At 42.4% G+C, this 12,345-nt stretch overlaps 1 protein-coding gene across 7 annotated transcripts in view; it reads left to right on the top strand.

Moving 5' to 3' along the window:
- Window positions 1-12,345, top strand: part of TSPAN18 (tetraspanin 18) — a 189,067-nt gene that overhangs the window by 146,503 nt on the left and 30,219 nt on the right. The window contains exon 1 of one of the 7 annotated variants that reach the window (XM_068193700.1): window positions 2,753-2,889. The exons of 5 other annotated variants lie outside the window; for them this stretch is intronic. The gene's annotated coding sequence lies outside the window, so the exon portion shown is untranslated. Of the gene's footprint in view, window positions 1-2,752; window positions 2,890-12,345 lie in introns of those variants that run through there. One more of the 7 variants, XM_068193707.1, reaches the window with a different exon arrangement.

Here is a 12,345-nt window from a genome sequence, read left to right as displayed (position 1 = left end):
GTACCTATTCCTTTTTGTGGGACTCATGTCTGCATGTGTTTTTTTTTTTTTTTCTGGAGCTGCCCCAAAGTGCATGGGGACCAGTGACAGCCAGCAATGGGGTGCAGGGAGGGTTCAGATGCCTGAGTCACATTTTCTACAAGCACAGCTCCTTGTCTGGTTCCAACAGCCAGTTCCAGTGGGACAGTGTCCTGGTCCTTCCTCCCTTCCTGGCTGCCTGCACAGGCTGTCCCATCACTCCTCTTCTGATGCTTTTTGCCTTTTTGAGACATCTCTGGCAAAGAGTTCAATGTCCTAAAGTTTCTACAAATACTATCTGCAGCTCCTGAGGGAAGCAGCAGAGTACTCCCCTGGTTACCTGAGGCTTTACAAATACATTCCCAACTAAAGGCAGTTTATAAATCTACTCAGCCACAGAATTGCACATGTTTGATGAATATTCTCCACTTATGATGGGATAGGAGAGCAGAGAGTGAGACTTTGTGCTAGCAAATGGCCCCTGGCTGGAAGCAGTCTGCTAATACTTTCTCCATGAACTACTGCTCAGGGCTTGACCCAGAATCACAATAGAAGGTGCATTATTATAGCTGTTCTGATTATGGCTGATAATTGTTCAGTTCTCATTTATAAATGTAATGGTTTGTTAATAATGTCTGATTTGGGAATATAGTATAGTCTATCAACTAAAGGTGGCATTATGACATTAATAAGGGTAATTGAGGTGTTTCTGTGATCTGTTTGCTCTTTGGTTTGTTAATCAGAAATTACTTATCTTAATATATGATAGAAATATTACTTCCATGTGAAGCCTGAGCATCTTGAAGGAAAAAGGGATGTGTCAGTCTGTGCTATTAGTATGTTGTTGGAATATCTGTACAGCGGTGAGTGTATGGACATGAACCAGCCTAGTATTTGTCAGGTATTGTGTGTCTGTGTGTATATTTTGTATAAATAACAGCTTGTGCTGTTACTTATGGCTGCACGTGTCTCTTGTTGCAAGACTGGGTGTGTAAGGCTGCCTGGGATCCGTGCAATTGATTAAAGAGCCGTTACAGGAGGAAATGGAAATGAGAGACAGGCAGGCTGCTGAGTATTTAACCCTGGAGAAGAACCTTGGCATTTCATCTTCTATCAACGTTTGCCTGTAACTACTATTAGCATTAATTATGGAGATACTTAGTGAACACCCTGTTAGCCCTAATTAGAGCTAATGGAAGATATGTGTGGATGTTAACAGGACAAGAGACAACCAGGCTTCCATTTCTAAGGTTAAATATTCAGTAGCTCCCTCTTAGACATAACCAACATCCTATAATCATGCAGTCAGACTCATCCAAAAGCAGAACAGTTTCTCCTGTCTTTTTTTTCCCTCTCTCTCCAATTATGGCCACCTTACACTATTTTTGCTTAAATTAAAGAGCAAACAACAATGAGGCAGTGACCTCAGTTACCTTTACTAATGTAATTATCCTACCTCTCCTCTATTCATAGTGCACCTCAGAATCAGTCTTATTAGCAAACCATTTGTTGTCCCTTTTGCTGTCCTTGTAATGAAGGCTAGGAGAGGCACTTAAGTGGAACTGAAAGGACTTGGCTTTGTTCTGAACAGAGACCTTGTGACAAAGAGCTCAGGGCCTGAGTGCTTGAGTAGGTCATGCAATATGCAAGGTCTGTAAAACTCCTATTACTGTGCTATTGTTTGAAGCTGTAAACACCTTCTCCTTGCACCCTGTATCTTTGGTATTTTGAAAACCAGTGTTGCTGAAGAATTGAGGCTGCAAAATGTAGAGGTTGTCTTATTACCCTGCTGTTGTGAATGATGGCACTTCCCTGCTGCTAACCTCTGCCCAGCAGGTCAGTGTCCTCATGGAAACTGTCTTTTCAGGACTGACTTGGAAACCTGTAACCCTTCCTGAGAGCCCTGAGCCTGCCTTGGGTGATGTCACACTCATTAGGGTAGGGTGTGCTCCTCTGTGGTCCATTTCCTTTGCCATGGACAAATGTGGTAATCTCAGATAGTGTACTAGGCAAAAAGTGCATTTTTTCCCCCCAGAAATCTATTATATAGTTCTGGGGTTGCCAGTGCAGTGCCACTTTGAATGCTGCATAGTTGTGATCTTATTACCTACAACCTGTAGCTCCCAGGTGCTTGTTGGCTGGAGCCATCTAGGAAGAAGTTCCCATAACTAGATAGGAACTTTGACATTCAGTCAATCACTGACTGACTATGCTATCAACTGATTTGGAAAATAACATTAGAGCTTTGAGAAGAGAAAGGATAAGTTCTGGTGTGTCCTTGACAAAAAATATCCCATCTTTCGCTGGCGTATCACATAATACTAAAAATAAACACAAAAGTATGTACATATCTCTCTCCTTATGAACTACAGATACTACATTTCTCAGTTAACCAGAAAAAATGCCAGTGGCTCCCTTCCTGCAGGATAGTGCCCTGTAAAAGGTACATTGAATAGATGCCAGTGTAAGGCACCCTGAACATGCTTTGGAAGTTTCTTTGTTCACACTTTACCTCACTTGGGTTTCAGTAGGTTTCATGTTCTAAGGAAGCGTGTCACAGGTGTTAATGGGTGCTCTGTGTTCTTAAGAGAAAAGTTATAAAGCAGCGTTACCCCAGCTTTCCAGCTTGTTGGCTTTCTCATTTTTGATACATGAAATATATCTGAAGCAGTTCCAAGCATAAGCACATCTGTGCTTGGCCCAGGTGTCACATTTGCCCTTTTGCAGAAAGTGCCCATTGTGAGTGCTGGCTGAGGATCCTACCACTCACACCTGGGGCTCATCTGGGGCTGAGACAAGGCACTTGACTTCTGGGCCTGAGTGGGAAGTTGGTCTCCACTCATGTTTACCTGGAGGATGAGCTGGGGAAAGGTTGGTAGACTTTGATTTTAGCTATTTTTGGAGTATTTTCTTAATTTTTCTATCTATTTTTCCAATTGTGTAGTTACAAGAGCCTGTTTCATTTTGTGGTGGTCACAGAATCTGTTCAGCTTTTTAATTAATACTACTTTCTATAATATGTAAAGTAATGTGTTCACAGGTCAGACCTTCGTGGACCTTTTTTAGTGGCCATGTAAAGCCTTAAGTGCCTGTATTTAAAAGGCTTTGGTAAAAGGCTGATGGTATTTTTCTTCAGGGTTTGGAGTAAGCTTCTTGATTTAGGAGTTCTTGTACATTGTATGAAGTGGACAGATGCTAAGAAACCTTGTCCTGTGTTATGCAGGGTTGCTAATTGAACACTTAGCTGCATAGTTAAAGTAGCAATATCCCCTACTACAATATGGCTTACAGTTTTTGGGAAAGAATTTTTTTTCTGGTGTACCTCCATTTAGAGCTTTTAACAAAAAGGATAGATGCATCATCTTTAAAAAGAAGAAAAGCACCCACATTATAGAGTTTCTATTAAATTGCTCACTAAGCTTTCAGCTACAGTAGGAAAGAAACTGATGCTGTAAAGGGAACAGAGTCATGACATATCATTTTATTTCAGCTAGAAAAATGTGTCCTTGCTTGGAGCAGAAGCTGCTTCCCTGATGAGGCCGTGGTCTGCTTGTGTGGTTGGGAAAATGAAACACAGTCTGACTGGAGATATTGTCAAACCCATCGAGGTTAAGCACCCTTTGCCCCAGGCGAATTCCCTTGTTTATATGAGTCACTACAGCTAGGCTGTAAAATGCAGGTCTCCAAGCAAAGCTGGGGTAGTAACCACAGGTGGTAACTTAAAGCTGCCTTCATGAGCTAAACCCTGCATTTTCAATCCTTAAAAAACGAATGTGTAAAGTAAATTCCTCCCTATCTTGCCTATGACTCATATAAATGTATCATAATTCTTGGAGCAGATATTTAAAATCTCCAGCCAAAGCCTTGCACATCTGTGCCTTAATTAAAATCAGTTTATTTTGTAGGTTAATAGCTTATACCATACCCACCAGTGTGAACAAATTTTTTTATTAAATGGCTGAATAAGATTTGGCATTACAGGAATATCCCATCCTAGAATGAATTAAAAAAAAAAATCTCTGGACCAAATAACAGTCCTGTTGAAAGGACTAATTTCAGATTCACTGAGCCATAAGCAAAGTTTTAGTAGTGACAAAATCATTATTCTGGGTGTTTGGTATAGATTTAGCAGTATTTCATTGATTTACAGAAATGAATTCCCTGGGTTGGTACTGATAGGCTGCAGTTATCTGGTCACCTCTGACTATGATTTTTTTATCAGAAGGACATCCTGGCTGTTACTCCAGAATGCTTTGGAGTCACCTAATTAATTTGTAATCTTCCCAGGATAGCAGGGAAAGTAGCAGATAAGTATTAACTGAGATACCTGAGCAGTGTGACTCTGGGATAATGGAAAGATTGCATATATGAGATGTCATCTCACTAAAAAAAAGAATTTTAGGAGCTGGTATTTCATACAGGATATGTAAAGTGCTTAAATGGGAGCTTACTTGGCACTCGCTTTTGTTCTCTCATTCTTTTTGACTCACAGATTTGTTTGGATGCTTCTGAGCAAAATCAGGTTTTCTAAATGACTCCTATGCAAAAATCAGGTGACAAAAAAGATTAATATGGTAATGATATATGGCTAACAGTGTCAACACTGTGCATTGCAGAAGAGAGGGAAACTTAGGAAATAAAAGGTAAAATAGAGCCTCTCAAAATTTGAAGCAGTAGAATGGATAAGGAAGAGAAACACAGACAAGCCCCTACTTGGAGGAGAGGAGGAGGGACAGTTCAGTCAGTCAGGGCAAGGTGAGCCCATGCTTGTTTCAGCAGCTGCAAAACTTTGGAGAAAGGTTGCACATCTCTGTGTGCTCACTCTTTGGGGTTCAAGGGGCTGAGAGGGGAGAATTTGGTTCTGCTGATGGGGCGTGCTCAGCTCCAATGAGTTGCAGCATTTAAACAGCAAAACTGGTGAAGGACAAACCGAGTCACAGCTATTCTGCAGGGTTTTCCACAGAGGGCCAGCATCATCACCTGCTTTCCCCTTGCCCATAGGGAGTGTGCAGGCTCAGAAAAGGAGCTTAGCCTATCGAAATGATAGATCCCTAAGCACATCTCCTGCCTCTCATATTTCTCTGTGCATCTCTGGTACTTCATCTTCCATCTCATCGGAGTCACGCTGCACTCACCTCCAGACCACCTGGGTGCACAGCTTGGTAGGGTGGAGGTTAAGTGTGGGCTCTGAGCTGGAGGAGGCTGGTGCAAATAAACAGAAATACTGGAAGGCTGATTTACATTAAGGCATCCTGTGTCCAGATTAATGTGCTTCATCCAAAAGATATAAGAACAAACCTGTTTTTCCAAGCCGTGCAAGTAGCTGATCCCTTACTGGGGGATGTTTTGCACTGCAGCTTTTCTTCTATGAGTAAGAGACTATTGGAAGTGCCTGCTTCAAAATCCTGATTGGCACTGTGCTGACTGGAAAACTTTAGTTCCTGAGGTACTTCTGAAGGAACTACATTTTCCAAAAATGTCCCCACATCCAGTCTCCATGCCTTATTAGCAACTGGGGCTTCCAGGATACTGATCCTTGATCCCAAATGCCCTGAAGACTCTCATATCTCTGCTGGTCCCCTGGAAGAGCTGGTTCGCACCGTTGTCAATGGGGAACAGCAGGGAGGCTGGTGTGTGGGCTGTGGTGCTGAATGTGGAGTTTCAAAGTGCACTGAGATGGCAGTGGCCCTGTAGATTGTAACCAGGCTGCTCTTCCCCTCCAATGCACAATCCCTGTGATCCAGCCTCTCCCTATCTGGGGGCCCTGGTGGTGCTGTTGATGTGGGACCTCAGCTGTGTTGTGGACAGTGTCCACTTTACAAAGCTTGCTGTGTCTTCATCAGAAGATCATTGACTTGGGATTCTCCTAGTGAGAAATTTCCTGGTGTGACCTGTAGAGGAAACTTAAAGGGGTTGTCTATTTGAGGGCTGCAGGTGAGCATTTTTGGAGACATCAGCTCTAAATGTATATTTCTACAGTTTTGAGCACACTGTTGAGAGGAAGGTGGAGTACAAACCAGCTGACATTTTGTGGTCCATCTAAAGGACCTCACCTGGGGTTTTTGTACTTGAACAGTTTTAAAAAATACTGGCAGTCACTCAAAATACTTGTTTTTGTCTAGAAATGACAATTTTTTTGTATGCTGTCTTCTGGGTACGTTTTTTCCTGTTTTCAGTAGAGGCAGCTGGGCACTCTCATAGGATACCGAACTAAATCTCTGAAACCCCATGGGTTACAGATAAGTGTTGCTGTTAATTATACTAAATACAGGGGGTGGAGGAGGATGAGGATCACCAGTTTGAAATGACTTGCTAATGTCTGTGAGTTTCTGTGAGAGATGTTAGAAAAACTGGAATATAAAAGTGGTTTGAGCACTAGACAGGAGACCACAGAAGCTGCCCAGGACACTTGCTGGGTATCCTGGAGCAAAGCCACATCAGCTTTATAAAGGACACAGCTTCATAAAGGGCTTTCAGACTAATGTGGAAAGCAGTCTAAGGCTTAAATGGTATTAATGTTCTGATGCAAGGTGGTTTGTGCATCAGACATGAGGAATGGTAACCACAAATCTTGTAATGAAATTTGTCATAAAATTTATTGTCAAATGTGTTTTCATGGCACAACTCCACAATGTTTTCAGAAAGATTCTTCTCCCCATGCTGACTGCAGGGATGGGAGAAGAAGCTGTTAAATGCTGTGTTTCTTGAGACAACTTTTCTTGTCCTTAATGCAGAGCAACTCTGCAGCCTGACTAGGAGATTGTCCCCAAAGGATTGTCTCTCTGTGCTCAGGATAGCTTGAACATCCTGTTGTTTCCTATGTTTTCTCAGCCTTAATCTGGGCTGCTTTGGCTCTTTGTTCTGCAAACCTCATTTTGGTACGTCTAAAATATGGGGGTTTCAGCTGAAATGCAGCATTTCTTTCAAATTGCATGCTGATCAAGAAAAGAGACATAGCAAAGTGTAGGTATAGTGAGCTCCATCCACTGAAAGCTGGTGTGATTTTGCATTCAGAATTCAGCCAAGTCCTGACTGATGTGCAAGTTAGTCTGTGGAGTCCTGTTCCTCATAAGAGATCTGGTTTTGTTCTCTCTAAGAAGGTTGCCTAGACTTTCAAAATCAGAATTGCCAGGTTAGGTCAGACTGTGTGCTTCTTTTGGGTGGGAAGAGGAAGGTAGTCATCAGTCCATCTACAAATAGTTTCTGTACTGATTTAAGGCCACGGGATTGGCTTGTGCCTTCATCATTCACTGACACATTTGTAATTGTTCCAGCCCTTCTGATTTGAATTAGAAAAAGTTTCATGTCTTTAGTTTCTAAGTCCTGACTTCCAGTGGGTAAAATAAAAGTGAAGGCTGAATAGACCAACCAGAGTATTTCCACAGTTACATTTGCTGCTTCAGTTTTGAGAGAGTCCTTAGGATGTCCTGTGAGTGCACGCCAGTTTTTGTGTGTATGTATGACTGATGTGCCCCAGGCTATACCCAGGCCTCTTGCAAGCCATGCTGGCAGTGAAGTTTCCAGTGCTCCTCTCATGTGTTATTTAGGTTACAATAAAGCTAAAAACCTACTTCACAATCAGAGACCCAATCCTTTCCCCACCAAAGCTCACAAACCTTAAAACAAAGACTGCCTGGGGAGACTCTCTGGCACTGTATTAAATATCCTTGACGAGAAAAGGTTTCTTACAATTGTGGCCTTCCTAATAGGCACCGTGGGTAGTATCAACACAAAGATATCTGTATTACATGGTTTGACCTGCTTTAACCTCAGCCAGTCTCCTGGAGATTTAGAAAATATCTGTTCCATACAAAGGTCTTGGCTTTCAGGCAAAGTAGAAGCAGTTTGTTTAGAGTCCCAGTTTGTGAAAGGAGATGTTATGCTTTTTGTGGGTGAAAGTCACCCCACTGAGGCTGTCTGAAAGTCTGATGATCCATGTCATCAGCACATAAGGTGCTGATTTTGTTTGCAAAAATAATTTATTCCCCAAGTCTCTCCACTTAAGACTTTTGCATATGCACTGTGCTCAGGGAATAGGGATATTTTGAGATAGAGGGTATATTGTTCATAGAGTTTCCTTTAGGGGAAAAAAGGTAAGGTTTTCTAACTTTTAGTTGTTGTGAAATGCTTGATCAAATCTTAATGAAAACTAGAATCCCAATTTTGCAGGTTTTTATGTCCTTTAATTCCCCCTCCCCTGCCCCCCCCTTGGAGAAGTTTAAGTCTGTCAGCAATATAAGTGGGATTTAGATCAACCTCTGAGCAGTTAAGTGGTAAGGAGATTTCCACAAGGTTATTTGGTTCCCCTCCCACATGTGGAAGGATGAGAGGTCATGGAGGGAGAAGTGTTATAGGTGGTGATGGAAACGAGTTCCCCCACGTTGGCACCTGAGCAACGTAAAGCACCTGCCTCCTCAGGTGTCCCCAGCGTATGTTCCCCTTGTTGCCCAGTTTTCCTGCAGCGTGAGCCCTCCAGACTGCAGAGTGGGGCGTGCAGCCGTGTCTCGGGGGCTGTGTGCCCCACACCGTGCTGGTGGCAGGGCCGCAGTGGGTGCAGCAGGACGGCTCCTTGGCGAGAGCCGCACGCAGGGCTGTCCGCACTGCCTCAGAAACGCCGCTGAGGCGTCAGCGGAGGGAGTTTCATTAGGCTCCTTTTATTTCTTACTTTCTGCAAGAGCTGAAGCCGCTTGCCTGGGCTGAAGGGCTGCCAGGTTCCCTGTGTCTGATGCTGGGAGAGGTGGCTGTGTTGCTATGGCACTGGAGGTGTCTCCAAACCCCACTGCTCTGGCAGCTGAGCAGGCTCCCAGCAGCATGTCCTAATTGCGGCTGTGCAGCAACAAAACAAATATTCGGAGATTTCCATAAAGGCTGTAATCAAAGGAGCATCCCTTGCTTTTTAATATGTGCTGAATGGGTTCATTTGTAAGCTTATTACGACTTCAGAGAGAGAAGCTATTAGGATGATCATTAGCTGCCTGTGCAAATAACAAGGAAAACCGTGGCATGTTCCAGAATAACCCCCTTTTAAAGGTCTGCACTTTCAAATGCATGAACAATAACCAGCCATGCTGTCTTCCATGTTTCCCATGCCATGAGTAAGGACAAAAGAGAAAGGAGAAGGGGACAGTGAACTGCATGCTTTCATAATAAGTTCAGATGGAGAGAAAAATGAGGTGTTAAGACAGCAGCAAACTCGCTAGCATGACATTGTGTGTATTGATGCAGTGTCTGTTATCCATTGGGAAAGCAAAAGCAGCTGGGAGCCAGCCTTTGAGTCTTGGCTCATATCTCACTTGGTCCCTCTACTCCTGTCATCTACGCATGAATTGTGCTTGGGGTCTTTTGTGTGCCTGGAACCTGATGGTTGCTGGAGCACTTAGATTATATGTCTTATGGAGGAAGAGAGAGCATTTAGAAACACGTATGCCAAGATTATGGGATTTATTAACTCTCATTTATTTTCCTGCAGAACACCTGAAGCCTTCTCATGGGCTGTGGCCATGGTTCACTCTTAATCTGAAATCAAAAATATGTGTAGCAAAAGATGTTGAATGGTTGGGTGTTCATACCTTAATTGGGACAGGTGTGGTTTTGATCAGTCACATTTACCTTTAAAACCACATTAGCTGCAATTTTATGTGCTAGAGTAAGTTAAAGGTGCTGATTACAGTGAAACTCAGCTTAGATTTGCACATGAAATATTTATGAGATATGTATCAGTTTGACTATAAGCAGGATAACTTAGACTTCAGGTCTGCCTCTCCTTCCTAGGCCATTTCTCATGTCTTTTGCTGCATTCAAGCTTTCCTGCACATATCACACCTATAGCTTGTGAAATGTATATATTTCCTATAATATCCTCTTGTGTTTAGAATCCGTATCACTTTGGGATACATTATTATTCTTCTCATTAAAAACATCTAACAAATGACGAGAAGCAGATAAATAATGTCACTTCTCAGATTTCCAGAAATATTATTTTCTGGATTATTTAGTATTATTGAGATCTCTCATTTAAGATCTGCTTTTCTTACAGGCTCTTTTTCCTAATCTTTGCTTTTCTGTACGGACTAAACTGACTGTTTTGTTGAATAGAGAATTTGCTAGTTTTCTGGGGTCTGGGGGGCTTCTGTCTGGTTTTGATTTGGTGGGGGGGTTGTTTGGATCTTTTTGTTGTTGTTGTGGGGTTTTTTTTTGGGTTTTTGTTTTTTTTTGTTTGTTTGCTTTTGTTTTTTGTACAATAGTTAATGTATTCAAAGTTCTGTTTAGGATTTCTTTTTTAAAAGGAATTAAAGATATTACTTCCCCAGTTAAATTATCCTAAATAGTGGGTTAGTTTTTCCACACCTCTGCCTTATGAGAAAACACTGAGAATAAATACAACAAAAAGAAACGAACCTATTGATCTGCAACTCCATTCTGCATTAAAACGGATGATACAAGCAGAGATTTCAAATTCCCTTGCCCATGGCCCCTTGCCTCTGCCTCTGCTCAGACAGTCACAGCTTCTTTTTCCTGCTAAGGACATCAACATCATCATCTTTCTGATAGGACAATAAAAGCCCTGTGACTGTATAGCCCTTTTGGTACCATCCTTACTTTAAAATATTTTTTCTCCTCTGCCTTGTTTCCCTGAAGCTTGCAAGTATTGGGAAAATTCTTAAAATATTGAAAATCATGGTCTGAGGAGGACAAGGTTGCCACAGCAACTGTCCAGTGTTCCTGAGATTTATTCCTGCATCTCTCAAAACCATCACGAATGCCACAAACTGTTGAAGCACTTGCTGCAAACAAAGCAGGGCTATAGGAAAAGACAACAGAAAAGAGCACAGAGGAGCCAGTTGTTGTAACGGTGAGATGTGTCAGGCTCAGGGAAAATGTGGCAGGCATTTAGACTCTGTGTTACATCCCCTCAGCATCTGCAATGCCGTGCAAGCGCATGGAGTGCTCCAACACACGACAGTACCTGACATGACAGTGGATAATGTCACTTGGCTAGTTGCAGCTCCATGATCCACTCAGGAGGGTGACATTTATTCCATCTGGAAGGGAAATACTTTCAGAAATAGGAGGCCAAAGTTAGCTGCCTCTCTTTGGGTTTGCTAAATAACAGCTTTCTGGGACAGAAGATGCCTGAGAAAGATTGCTACTTGTCAGCCAGAAGTGATCATCTTTTTCATGGGTTTGGGACTGGTCTCAGTATAGACCAGTGAGCAGAGAGCTATACTGGGGGTCAGGAGGTTTAGCACATCCATTCCCCTTTTAGCCTTGGTTTTCTCATCTAATACACAAAATTAATGTTGTTATATTATCAGTGTATATAATCTCTGGGTCATCTGTTTAGAAAGGCAGGCAATCAGTACCATATGGTTCCATTGTACTACAGTTAATACAAGGGAAAACGCACCTGTGAGCTATCTGAGGGCTTTTTTTAAAGGAACAGAACTCAAAAGAATTGCAGGCTATCAGATGTTTTGGTTCTGTATGCAGGGTCTTCCTTTCTGAGACAGCTGGTTCCTGTGTGTGAGAAGCTGTACGAAAGAGCCAGATGTGATTACCTATGGAACTTTCCTTGGGAAGGGGCCAAAGTGAGCAAGCAGTTCATGTTTTGAATGGTGCAGTGTGCACATTTGCACCAGCTGAAACAGAGTGGTCTGTGGCCTGAAGCCATGCTGGCACTTCAAACACATAATCTAGCACTTTTTGAAACGTTACAGCATTTAGAATTGGTTCTGCTCTGGGACTTCTGAATTTCCATTCTGAATGTCTGTGCACGTGTGGGAGATCTTACCTCCATGTGATCTCATGTATTCTATGCACACATTGTGCAAAGTTGCAAATATAAAACAGAGGGTAAGAGTTGTATTAATAGTTTTGCTGCAAAGCTGGTGTTATTTATTTGAAAATTTAGGGGGTTCAGTCCTCCTGTGTGAGACTGATATGCTCTTACACACACAGACTTTTGGTGGCAGAAATGTGCTCTTGTTGAAAGCAATCAGGATGAGAAGAGACCCAGTTGCTCTGCTTGTGTAGGAAACTTAGGGTAGTTTTGGACGCAGCTCCGATTCATTTAAACACTGTCACAAGCCTCATATGCTTTTAGTGTAATAAAAGCCAACCAGGTTACTGTTTGCAGATATAAGATGCCCCTACGGGCTTTGCTCACTCAGCTGTACTGAGGAATTAAATGCTCTGAGGCAGTGCAACAGGCTCATTCACTCCAGTGTTGCAAGGCAAGGCAGTCATCGTTACAGTGACATTAGCATTTTAATGCAACTAAAGAGCAGGTAGATTGACTGTAATTTAGTATCCAGTTGCATGGCCTTG

Source organism: Anomalospiza imberbis, chromosome 6, assembly GCF_031753505.1.
Source record: "Anomalospiza imberbis isolate Cuckoo-Finch-1a 21T00152 chromosome 6, ASM3175350v1, whole genome shotgun sequence".
Lineage (NCBI taxonomy): Eukaryota > Metazoa > Chordata > Aves > Passeriformes > Viduidae > Anomalospiza > Anomalospiza imberbis.
This window is presented reverse-complemented; position numbering and strand designations above follow the sequence as displayed.